The sequence below is a fragment of the Podarcis vaucheri genome (assembly GCF_965113315.1).
Source record: "Podarcis vaucheri genome assembly, chromosome: 13".
NCBI classification, from domain to species: domain Eukaryota; kingdom Metazoa; phylum Chordata; class Lepidosauria; order Squamata; family Lacertidae; genus Podarcis; species Podarcis vaucheri.
The window spans coordinates 37,989,637-38,002,645 of record NC_138751.1 but is presented as its reverse complement, the minus strand read 5'-3'; the positions used below and the strand labels follow the sequence as shown (position 1 = coordinate 38,002,645).

At 42.2% G+C, this 13,009-nt stretch overlaps 1 protein-coding gene across 1 annotated transcript in view; it reads left to right on the top strand.

Moving 5' to 3' along the window:
* LASP1 (LIM and SH3 protein 1) overlaps positions 1–13,009 on the top strand; it is a 49,061-nt gene that overhangs the window by 11,679 nt on the left and 24,373 nt on the right. The gene's annotated exons all lie outside the window — the stretch shown is intronic.

Here is a 13,009-nt window from a genome sequence, read left to right as displayed (position 1 = left end):
GTCCAGGATGCTCAGATTACTGCCATCAGACCTCCCCTTTCATGATGTAACCCTGATGTAGTTTGGGGTGTGTGACATGGGGATTAGCAGCTAATAAAAGTTTGGGGGCTCTTTTGTTTGGGGCTTCCATCTTGTTCCACCCTGTGGCAGGTGGGAGTCCTGTCAAGACAGTCTTCAATAAAGACCAAGCCTACTGGCTGCTGTTTTGCTCTGGTATTCCTGGCTGGTGACCTTGTTTTTTTGTCCAAGGGAGCCTTCAGATTTCTCCATTAACAAGACCAACAAAGTTTGTTCTTGGTATAAGCTTTCATGTGCATGCACACGAAAGCTTATAGCAAGAACAAACTTTGTTGGTCTCTAAGGTGCTACTGGGCAATTTTTATTTTTATTTTTATTTTGTTTATTCCTATGAATCTTTTGGTTAAAAAACAAAACAAAAACCTTCACAACTAGGGTTCAAACTTTAATGGAAAATATGATTAGGTTTCTGATTAGGTCTGCAGTATTTAATTGATTAAAAAACACTTTGTTATTGATCAGGCAGCAGAATTAAAAGTATTGTAATAGAAGTAGTGAAAAAATATAGGTTGTAAATGCCATCTTAGAAGAAATGACCCCTTTTTCTTCTCACAAGAAAAGATGGTGGCTCTTCTAAGATGGTTGCTGTTGTGACATGCATATACACTGTTTAAAACACTGTTTTTCTTAACTCTTTTAATGCATATGCTTGTTTCTTCCTATTTAGTGAAATGGCATATGACTAACTTACCTAGGATTTCTTTGACTAGGTATATTCCTCAGGTATGTGAGGGCAAGATTGAAAATAGACAGATACTGTATATTCTCAAAAGTTTGAGATTCAGAGATAAGGAATTGCCCTTCTTTTAATTAGTGCTCATGTTTCCCTATTCTCATCTCCTCTTCAGACACACTGTTCCTTACCAAAGTGCAGAATTTTGCCAAATATAAAACACTAGATTTTATATAAAGTGTGTAAAATAGCAGTTTGAGACCAAAACCCCAATATATGTACTCTTTGGCATAATATTTTGGGGGGGGGAGATTCCAACTATGGTCAGTGCTGACAGAGTCTTGTACAAGGCCCTCCTTTCTAAACATCCGCCATAAAAAGTGGAATTGTACAATGAATGTCCTATCATTTTCTGTGGAGTGGGGAGGGAAAAGGCCACGTTTATGCTGGCAGGAGTAAGCTTGCTTTTTCAAACATGTCTAATACAGGCTTTCTTCTGTCCGTGCTCTGGCTTCCTGCCAGGCCGTAAGCTTATTTCTCAGTCAGAGCAGTAGGAAGAAGGCTGGGCTTCCTCTTTGCTGCCTTGATGCCATACGGCAATCTGAACATAACCTTCCAATGGCGCCTTTGCTGTGTGGTTTTGCCCTCTGAGGCTTTCCTTCATCAATGAGGTGGGGTGAACAGGGCATGTTTGCTCTGATCTCAAGGGCTTACTTCCTAGCATCTTCTGTCAATAGTGTCTTTGAAAAGCTAGATTGAATGATATACCCTGTTAGCCCCACTTTTACAGAGTTAGTGTAGCATATAAAGATAGAGCCATGAATTGGTAAGCTCCTGATTTGACTGTTGCCACTTCGGTGAATTAATTAGTATTTCTCTGACCCCTATCTGTAATATAGGGATAATTCTGGCTTACTTTACTGGGTTAATGTAAGGATTACAACAAAAATTAAAATACACTGATCAAAAACTGTATAAGCTTGACTCGGGCTTCCAGTAATGGAATTTTGCATGGTTTTACATTGTTACCTCACTCTTCTTTGAGTGTGCTCAGAGGTGGTAATGCATGGATGTGGGCTAGCCCCCCTTGTCTTCACAACTCTGTGAGGTAACTTAAGCTGCCTGTGTGTAACGGGCCCAAGGTTACCTAGTTCAGTGTTTCCCAACCACTGTTCCGCGGCACACTAGTGTGCCGCGAGATGTTGCCTGGTGTGCCGCGGGAAAAATTAAAAAATTCGAAAGATTTTTTTTTTAAGTCAAATTTTCGATTGGGGCACCGTCACTAGATGACCCCTGGGGTTCCCTCCCTCCCTCCCGCTCTGCGCCTCCCTCCTCCTCCTCCTCCTCCGGGGAGGCCCTTCCTGGCTCTCGGCCAAGGCTTGGCGGCTGCCACTCACTCACTCGCTCGCCCACCCGTCCCTCCATCCCTCCATCCCTGCACCCGGCCTCTCTCCCTCCGTCCCCGGTGCGGGGGCTGCCGGGATCCGTAGTCCCCTCACCCTTGGGCTCCGCGCCCGCGTGGGGTGCGCAAACTACGTTTCCCAGCGTGGCCTGGCGGGCCGGGCGTTTTGTTTGAAGCGCTCTTCTCCCGGCCATGGAATGAGCGCGGCGGCCGGGCGGGCAGGGGCTCTTCCGCGCAGACCCCGCGCAGCCTGCCTGCTCCCCCGCGGAGATCGGGCGGCAGGATGGAGCCCGGGGATCCCCGCGGAGGCGGAGCGGTGGAGGCAGAGGCTGCCCCCCAGGTAGGGCTGCGTCGGGGGGGTGGGTTATTTTTGCAATGCTGCATCCGCGCCGGAGGGGACGCATCGGACCGCGGGGAGACCCCTTGGCGGGCGTGCAAGGCAATGCATGCGTGCAGGCGTTGCATGGAGTGCAGTGCAATGCAATGGCAACGCGGCGCCCTGCATGCATGCATGCAACTTCCACCGGCGCTCCGGACTTGGCAGGTGAGGGGGGTCCCCAGTGGGCGGCAGAGAGAGCCGGGAGGGCGAAGGGGAGCCGGGGGGGAGCAGCGCTGCTCCCCGAGCTGAGCCCGGGGGGAAACTTCGGCGTCGTTGCGCCGGGTGTTGGAAGCGGAGGCTGGCGGGGGCCCCTCACCTGCAAAACCTGGTCGCCTCTCATATATTTCGTGCATTGCATTCATCGCCCGCTTTCTCCTCCAAGGAGCTCCCGGGGGCGCGTGTGGTTCTCCCCGTGTTATCCTCGCAACAACAGCCCTGCAAGGTGGGTCAGGCGAGTGGCCCAAGGGAGCACCCAGGGATTGTCCTGGCCAGGTGGGGTGATTTGAACCCTGCTCTCTGCCCGGTCTTCGTCCTCATTTAGCCCCCACATGTGCATGACTGTGCATGACTGAGGTTTCCCCCCCTCGTGTTGGCTATGGTGTGAGTCTGTCCTGTTAATTAATGGGGTTCTGCCTTCGGAGAAGATGAGCCAGCCCTCAAGGAGGTGATTGTGTAATTTGCTAGCAATTCATGTCCCTCCCGGCGTGACGCTGCGCGCTGACGTCACGGGGCTGTAATGGTGGTGTGCCTCGAGATTTTTTTCATGAAACAAGTGTGCCTTTGCTCAAAAAAGGTTGGGAAACACTGACCTAGTTAACTTCATGGCTGTGTGGGCATGTGAACTCCTTGGACAATGCTGACTCAGAACTCTTCCATCTCTAATTTTTCCATTTGAGAGATTGTATAATTCTCTCTTCTTCAGTTCAAGGATTCTTAATGTATGAAAAGAAACATCCTGCCGCAGCTCAGTTCCATTTGCCCTCTCCCCTTCAAGCTAAGACTGATTCAAGTGTGAAGGGGAAACTTCCACAAGCTAACTTTATATCTAGCTTCTCCTATTATGCTAGTGCAGTCCTAGCATAAAATGAAAGCATCATGTCCAAAGTGTTGACTATTAAGACACAAAAATGCCATGCCCTCAGATTTTTTTAGTAATTGAGTTTTATGTGACTTCATGTATACAATACTTCAGCTTTCTAGCTGTTTTGGAAGTACCTTAATTTGGAATAAATGGCTCACCCCAGTTTTGATTTCAAGACAAACAAATGTTCTGTTTTAGGTGTCATTTTACTAAGGGGGTTGGGTTACGTACATGCTGTATTGATTACATTTAAATATGCAAACCTCTGAAGGGCGTGTTAGTATAAAAGTTACTACTTGTGATGGAAGAAAACACCTCCTTTAAAACTTTGGTTTTTTGTGACCCAGAACTAATGTAGTTTCTGTAAAAAGTGTGTTTATAATTCCACTGATCAAAATGGGCCTCTGCTGGTTTGCTAGAGGAGGCTGCAGGCTGGAGTCTGTTCCTGTTGCGATGCAGCTATGTCATAGGATCAAGTAGGCTAGGTTTTTGTGGTTTTGACTAGTTATAATACAGTAGTGAGGAGGGGTGTAAAATCTGGCTCTTCATTTCTCACATACATTTACTTCAGAAACAAAACATACCTTGTCACTAGTAAATGCCTCATGATATTCTACAGAGCAACAATGCACACTATTGCATAAAAGCACACTTCATTCTCTACATCTCCAGTTTACTAGTAAGAAGAGGAAAGTTCAGAACAGAACATGATTTTTCTGCACAGAAGCAGCAAAGTTTCCTAGAGTTCTGGAACAGGCTATTGTCCGTCCACACTAAAAGGAAGTGGGTGGTGGTAATGAATTGCTTGAGTGTGGTGAATCTGGAAGGCTCACTTATGTACACCCCACTGAGCAGACCTCTTTATTTCTTGAAATGCTGTAGAATAGATGGCAGGAAGTGAGTGGCCTAGTTGCACAGTTATTTCCTCTTCCCCCTACTTGGAAGGAAGATGCAGCCCTCCTTTCTGCAGAGCAGCTGCTTTAAAACGGTTTTTGTCTGTTTATTTGTTGTGACTTTTACTGGATGAATTAATACTATTGGATGACTACATTTCCGTGTTTCTTTCAGTAGCATCTATTTCTTGTTTCTCTGTTTTGGGAAACTAATATATGTGCTTCCTTTTAGTAGAAGCGATTTATTATCGCCATGGAGGGGGGGAAATGCATGACTGGTTTGCCTCGTTGGTCTCTTTTGTTGCTGTTCTGGTGGGTCAACACACCACCCATATACTTTATCATCATTCTTAGACTCCATGTGGCTGTCCCCATGTCCTTCCCTCTGTTTTGCAGTTATAATTGCACACAGGAAGTCAAATGCTGTGGTGCTCTGTAAGATCAGCACTTTTAGGTCTTTGCTCTCTTTGGGGGCATGTTCAAAGCATTTGTTTTATAATCCTCAACTGTCTAGTGCTATTTCTCTGATCTGAATATTGCAGCTTTTTTATTTGCATCCCTGTTGCTCTTAAAAATGGCACTGTACTGGGGAGATCTCATTACTCTGTTGTGCTGCTGGAGTGCTAATGTTTGATGAATGCTATTGCCTGATGAATGAATAACTATTATTCAATTAGCCCCTGTCATTTGGAAGAAACCATCCCAGAAGTGATCTTCTGTTTAGTTCCGTACTAGCTTTGCTGAGAATCCAGGCTCTTTCTTCCATCAGCTATCGCTTGGCAGCAACCATTACATCAGACTGTAGTAGAGAAGGGATGCAGAGCCACTCTTATCAGTACAGTGGACCCTCAGGTTACGTTACCTTCAGGTAATGTAACTTTAGGATTGCGAATGCGGCAAACTTCCAGGTTTTGCCCTATGCGCAGAAGCGCTATATCGCACCGCGCACATGCACAGAAGTGGCACCTCTAGATGCGGACTTTTCGGGGTACGGACGGACCCCTGGAACGAATTAAGTTCGTATCCGGAGGGTCCACTGTACAGCTAAGAGACCAGCAGCTTTTGGCTTCTGTTCTTGAACTCTTCAGTCCTAGCAGGTCATTATAGGAACTTGTAACTAAGAACTTGAACATGGATTTGCTTCCCCCCTTCCCTTCCAATCCATTTTATTTTTGTGTCAATTTTTATTATTTTTTATTTTAGATTGTAAGCCTGAGGATAGGCACTTTCTGTAGTAAACTGTAAGCTGCTCTGGGAGCTTTTTTGACTAAAGTGTGGGATGAAAATTCTTTAAATATATAAAATTGTCTTCCTCTTGGAATGATATTTTGGGAGTATCATCTCATCTTGAACCTTTCCTTTAGGTGAAGGTTGAGCCTGGATTAGTCACAAACAGCATGTATGACTTGAAATTGATTCTCACTAGAAATCAATATGGGAATTGTTCTGTTGCTGGTGGTAAATAAAGGATACTTTCATTTCTAACTCAGGAAGGAAATGAATGATTCCCAAACTGAATCAGAATCTATGATTGAATTGTATGGAACTTGCAGGATGTTAAGGTTGTCAAAGACTGTCCTGAGCTGTATACGGGTCTTTCTGGAAAACTACGGCGTTTTAACACACATGTTTAGTTAAGAGTGACTATTTGAAATCTCTCCATTCATGAATCTGTGCTCCAAGTTAATCTGCTGTATTATTTATTGGATTTATATTGTACCCCCCTTCCAAATCAACCTCATAGCCTGCTTTTTCAGTTATTGAAAGCTTTTTCTCAGAAATTGCAAGCCTTCATACAAATGTCACATTTTGCAATGCATGATGCTAATGATTTGCTTTCAGTAGAGTAGGAAGATATTTTAAATAGCTGTCACTTACCTATTGTGTCTGCTTCTAGGTAGCTGTAAAAAACTTGTCATATTTTCCAGTTTTGTTTTCCCTTTTAAATACAGATCTTCCAGTATACAACCCAATGTCATATCTACACCTCCAAAGTATTATAGGATGTGTGGTGTCAAGTATTTGGTCAGCAATCAGCATTCTTCCCACCTGTTACTTTGTTTTCTTTCAACCCCTGCTTTGGAGCCTTCCTTCAAGAACTTAGGACAATGGATGATATTATTATTTATTTGACTTATTAGTTGCTTTTTTGCAACTTACAAAGGAGTTGCTGGTAGCACAGTATTATATGAACTAAGACTGATCACAAGCACCTGCAGTAAAGATAAAGGTGGAAATGGAAGAACTTTCATATTTAATTTTTTATCTAAAAGCTTTCTAAAGTTTCATGTGGAAATACATTTTAGTAATGACGGTTGAAGTGCATCACATTTTTAGAAAAGGCTTTGAACTTTTTGCATTGTTGTTAAGCCCCTCTACCCAACTTAACGTATTTTCCCCAAATTTTGCACACTATCAGATTAATTTTCTCCATTAAAGAGTTCCTCCTCAGTGTTCTGAAATGTGTGCAAGCCAGTTTGTGACTTAAGGAATTAATACAGTACAGTGGTACCTCGGGTTAAGTACTTAATTTGTTCCGGAGGTCCGTTCTTAACCTGAAACTGTTCTTAACCTGAAGCACCACTGTAGCTAATGGGGCCTCCTGCTGCCACCGCGCCGCTGGAGCACGATTTCTGTTCTCATCCTGAAGCAAAGTTCTTAACCTGAAGCACTATTTCTGGGTTAGCGGAGTGTGTAACCTGAAGCGTATGTAACCCGAGGTACCACTGTACTGGGAATTTTCTCTTTACTACCTTTTGATACATTATAAAAGTGTGCCAGTTTCACCTCTTTATCTTGTGGGGGGGGAATGTAGGTATACTTTCATAACTAGCTTACTCAATAGAAAGTGAGCAATACAAATCCCCCCCCCCCGCGCCCCTTGCTATGAGGTAGCAAGAAGTAGAATCTACAAAGGCTGAAGGTGGACATTTGGTAAGTGATAGCAGATGATAGGGGAGGGTTTTGGGTTTTTTAGGAATGGCATAAGTATGGAAGTGAAGGCCACATTTGATTGGTAGAACTAAGAGGTAGGAGCCACAAAAATGGCACGTCACTTGCTAATTGAAACATTTCGAATAACTGCAGTGCATTTACTGCAGTTCTTGTGTCTTGAGTTCTTGTGCAGATGAGATTTGCTTCTGCCTTATTCTAAGCATTTGTATTTATGCTAGCTATTCAAGAGTTACATGGCCACTCTTATTCATATTATGAAGGAGAATCCAAACTTTTCCTCCTTTACACTTGGACTCATTTTCTGTCTCTTGCTTAGTAATTATGGTAGCAATATACATTTTCCACAGAGCAGATTTCAACAACTGGTTCCGCCAAAATAACTTGCTGCTGTTCACTTGGGCCTCTTACTGAAAGTGGCTGGTTTTGGGTTTCCGCCCAAATATTTAGTCTTCTGGTCCTGATTCCAAAAATTCATTGCTAATGCCAGTACTTAAGTATCTTTTGAGAAAATGAAATCTATGTGGACATGCTGCATTTAGTAAGAAAGTATCTTTGCTGTAGTCTAGCTCATAGGTAGACAAACTAAGGCCCGGGGGCCGGATCCAGCCCAATCGCCTTCTCAATCCAGCCCGCAGACGGTCCGGGAATCAGCGTGTTTTTACATAAGTAGAATGTGTCCTTTTATTTAAACTGCATGTCTGGGTTATTTGTGGGTGTGCCTGGTGTTTTTACATGAGTAGAATGTGTGCTTTTGTTTAAAATGCATCTCTGGGTTATTTGTGGGGCATAGGAATTCATTCCCCCCCCATCAAAATATAGTCTGGCCCCCCCACAAGGTCTGAGAGACAGTGGACCAGCCCCCTGCTGAAAAAGTTGGCTGACCCCTTCTCTAGCTGTTAGGTCAACCACTGACAATGTTCCTACTGCAAGGATGAATTTCCACAGTGACTGTTCACTGTTAAATCCATTACGCTGTCATGTGGATTCAAGTAGTGATTCCAAACAACCCTGCAATATGTGAAACATTTAGCATTCAGAATAATTTTTTAAATTATGAGCTAGTATCAGACCCTTACCCTTATTGTTTCCTTCAGTAGTTTATGGGACTATGCCAACCTGATATGTACAGGAAACAATTAAATGCTGGTGAAACTGGGTGTTTTTGATGCAGAAGTTATTTAGAGAATAGAAAACTAAGTTTAAACATGAATGTTTTAATTCCCGATTCTGATAAGCCAAGTCTGTGGTTGTGAGATTTTCCCTTGCATTACACTGCAAATACTCTTGAACTGCAATTATTGGCAGCGATACTAGGATTTCAAGTACCAACTCCCAGAACTGAATTGTACATCTCTTTAGAATGCTAACAGATCTCTTTGGGGAGTTTGTGTGTTTGCCTGTTTGTTTGTTTTTTTTTAAAAAAAAATTTCTGCACTAAAACACGTGGCCACTACTGGGAACCCCCTTCTGGAACACAAGCACTGGAAGTGGTTGCCATGGCAAGCTAAGAAATTTGGCTCTTCATAGCAGCAGCATAAAGCTCACTGCACAACCATAAATGTTCCAGTGTGTCTGTCTATAGTCTATATCTTTAGTAAGTTTATTTTTTCAAAAAAAAACAGGTTTGAATGAACATCTGGTAGCTGCCTTCCATAGAATCTTTTCTCATTGACAAGCAAATACTGACAGTGAAAATGTCCTGATGAAACCTATATTTCCTCTCTTATTTGTCCCTTTTACTCTGTTATTGCTGGCTTCTGCTGTATCTTGCTACCCAACAAACAATGAATGGTAGCTAGACTGCAGCAGCCACCCTTCCACCTACGCCACAAATAATATTTAATTTTAAAGTACAAAAATGCATATTGAGGATAACCAGATGAATATAAAAATTAAAATACACTTTAACCATAGCCACCACTTAGACTTGTTAATTATAAATACACTGTGTATGATCAGGACTTCTCTCAACCTAGAAATGCATTTGCACCAAGGTTAGAATATGTTGATATATTAAGACTAGCTGTGGCCATAAGCTTTAATATAAGAGCCTGCACCACCCAAAATGTGTATCCCTGCCAGCTCCCAGGAAGTGCTGCTTGGATTAACTACTGCCAATTAGACAGGGACTAAAAGGTTACCTTAATTTTATCTAACTGAAATATAAACCAAATATAACCTAAAATATAAATGGCTAGAAGATGGGTCTGTGTGCCAGCTTTGATTGTTTCTTGCAGAGTTGATGTTTGTGGTGCAGTACACTATTCAAAGTCAGTATCATACCGCCTGGCCCTGTCAAGACACATGTTCAGATTTAGGCTTGGAATTGGTTCAAGAGGAGCAATTTCTCAAGCCTCTTAACACTACGCTTACTACAGACCCTGCATGTTGCTCTAACTGCTGGCAATTTTTTTTAAAAAATATTCAGATGTCTTGCTTCCACCTTCCCCTCTGTCGCATCTGAAGCAGGATATGAATGCAAGAGCACTCTCTCTACTTGCATTCCTCAGCAACTAGCACTCCCATATGCCACCTCCAATCCTAGTGGTAGTACACAGCATTACAACATAGAAGAGTTCTGCTGCAGATTCACGAAAAGGGAGAGCTAGACATCTGGCTGTTTTTGGCAGCAGATGCAGGTTTAACTTCAAATTTGGCCCTAAGCTAATTGGAGCAGAGAAGTGACAAGGATTCAAAATGGCAGCCTTCTGTCCACATGATGATCCTGCTCTTCAGGGATTTCAGCTTGGGTTCCTAGCAATCTCGTTACACTGTATTACAAGATTGCCTTGAAAGGGATTCAGAATTGCAAAATCACTTAGCATTTTTATGCTCTCATTAATCAAAAAGGAAAAGTGAAAACCGTATCTAACTCTAATCCACATACTGTATTGAGGTGCTATCTTAATTCATTCATTGGCAATTATTCTTTGAAATACTATTTCTGTTCCATACTACATATTGGGGCACTGAGTGAGAGTGGTTTGCTACAAGGCTGTAGCTGAAGAACTAAAACCTAAATCTTCAAGGTCTAATGCTCTTATGTGGGCTCAAGCTAGCTATCGCTCCTGTTCTGTGACGATACTGTGTGTGTACGCAGAATATCTCGCTGCTCTAAGCGGGTTAACCTGAATTGGGATTAAGGGGAATTTGGGGGGTTTATATTTTAGGGCAAACATAGGAACTGCATATTTCTTGCTCATGCATTACTCTTGTCAGGTTTGCAGGCTAGGAGATGGTCTTCAAGCAGGCAGGCTGCTTTCTGTTTCACCAGTACTCAAAATCGCAGTGCATTGTCAGACAGCCCTTAAATTAAGGCACATTTTCCACTTTTTAAAAAAATGGGTGGTTTTCTGTTCCCCTTCCTATTTTCTCCCTTCAGGATTAGACCTCTCCATAGATCTTATTGAATAGCATTTAGCTGCCACAGTTTCACTTCTTTTCTCTCTTCCTCTTTCACCTTTTAATATGTGGGATGTAATACCCTTAGCTAGGTGGTCCCTTCTGTGTCATGTCACCCAGTGTAATCTACCGCTGATGTCCTTAAATTGCACAAGAGGGGGCCATTCCCCTCTCCTTCCCAAAAATAACAGCATGGCCTGGAATTGTATACTTTGTACCCCACAACTTGTGGGGAGGGGAGTGCTGGTACTGAGCATTCATTCAGTTGCTTGCTGCTTGCTTATTTTGTAAGCACAGTTAAACATATACTCATTCTTAATTGGTCTTTCTGAGTAGTCAGTTCTATTTTTAACCCTGAATTTCCTGCCTTTCTGCTACATTGTGATCACAGGTTATTTTTCATCCTTGCTGTGGCTAGTGGCTTATCTTTGTGTGGTATCGGTGGATAATACTGTGATGTTCTGCAGCTTTGCAAAGGTGTGGTATAGAGGTCTGCGTGTGCATAAACTTGAACGTAATAAAATCCAGTGAGTGCTTTGAAATCAGAAAGGGCCGGGGGCTCTCTGCTCCTGGAGTATTTAACTTCTAATGGGTTGATCCAGAGTGTTAAAAGTGGAGGTTATCCAATGAGCGGAGGCTAATTCTCGTCACAAGAATATAGTGGAACTTTATATGCCAAGAAAGCAAAACTGGCAGTGCTCATGAAGGGGATGGGAAAAGCAAGTGATTGGCTGTTTCATCGGTATGGCTCAAAGACAGATGAGATTCACAGAGCCAAACAGTTCTATGTAGACTGCATTTTAAAAGGCCTCTGAATTTTGCATCAAGGTAACCCAAATGTTGTGGTGCAAAAGAATTGTGAATATTTGTAGATCCTTGCTTGTTTTATTTTGCTAGATGTAAAGAAGGGTGCTAAAACCTCTGCTCCTTAGGAACTGGAATCGTGTTCATGTGATCATAAATTCACCAATCACTGGCCGCATTTTCAAACTTTACACGTAAGGGCTAGAAATTTGCTTTTAAAGAAAATGAGCCCTGAGCTAAAGATTCTGTACCAAATAACTTTGCATTTCTGCAGGCATGTTCTTCTAAGTGGTTTTGATTGGCTACAATGCCTTCTAGGTTGGAGAACCTTTATTTTTGTGCAATGAAGGCACAAAAATTGTCCAACTATGTAGATGTAGGCCAAATAACAACCATTAATTTCCCCAAATTACTGTAGTTGCAAGATCTCGCTATTCTTTTTTTTTTGTGTGGTTGTGTGCTCATTTAAGTCAAGGTTGTGGGGCATTAAGTATGCAGAAACAACCACTGTATACCCACATGTAACACCCTTCTACTTTCTGAATTTTTAGCAGACTGATGCTGACTTTGCAATCATGGCTAAATGTTCTGTATAAGACAGCTAGGTTCCCCAGAAGAAAACAACAATTAGAAGTCAAACCAGAAATAAAATTATTAAATATATTTCAAGATAACAATCTGGATTTACATAATAATAAAGAATTAACATGCCAGTTACTACAAGCAGTGAGACACAACATAACCAGACACTGGAAACACCTTTCTGGCACAATGATAGACAGTTGATACAAAGCAGTTTGGGAAACAGCCCTCCTTGAAAGATTAACAAATAAACTATGGTTGACTTGTGGGCAGATCAAGAAAAATGGCTTTACACTGTATGGTGTAATTTCATAACATATCCCAGTATTCCAGAAAATAAACAACCCATCAGCATTTGGCTTAGTCTGGTTCATCTAAATTTTAACTTAAACATAAATTATTACCTTCTGTTTGAACCCCCTTCCCACATTCATCAAAATACCAATGCTTTATATTGTTTCATTGGTAACATAAGAGGAAAAACACAACCACAAGGGCTCCTGATTAGGTGTTTAGCTATGTAATGTTGAATGTTATCTGTTACCTCTGTTGTATCCTGTTTCCCTTTTGATTTTGTTTAATCAATTCATGAACCAAGAACCTATACATTGACCACTAATAATGAACCATACATTGTAGATATTGCTGCGGATTTATTGTGCTATTTTTGTGATATACAGATAACATGAGAAGACTTGGTCTATTCATTTGTATTATTTATCATTCCTATGATCCTTTGAAATAAAATCCAATAAAAAGT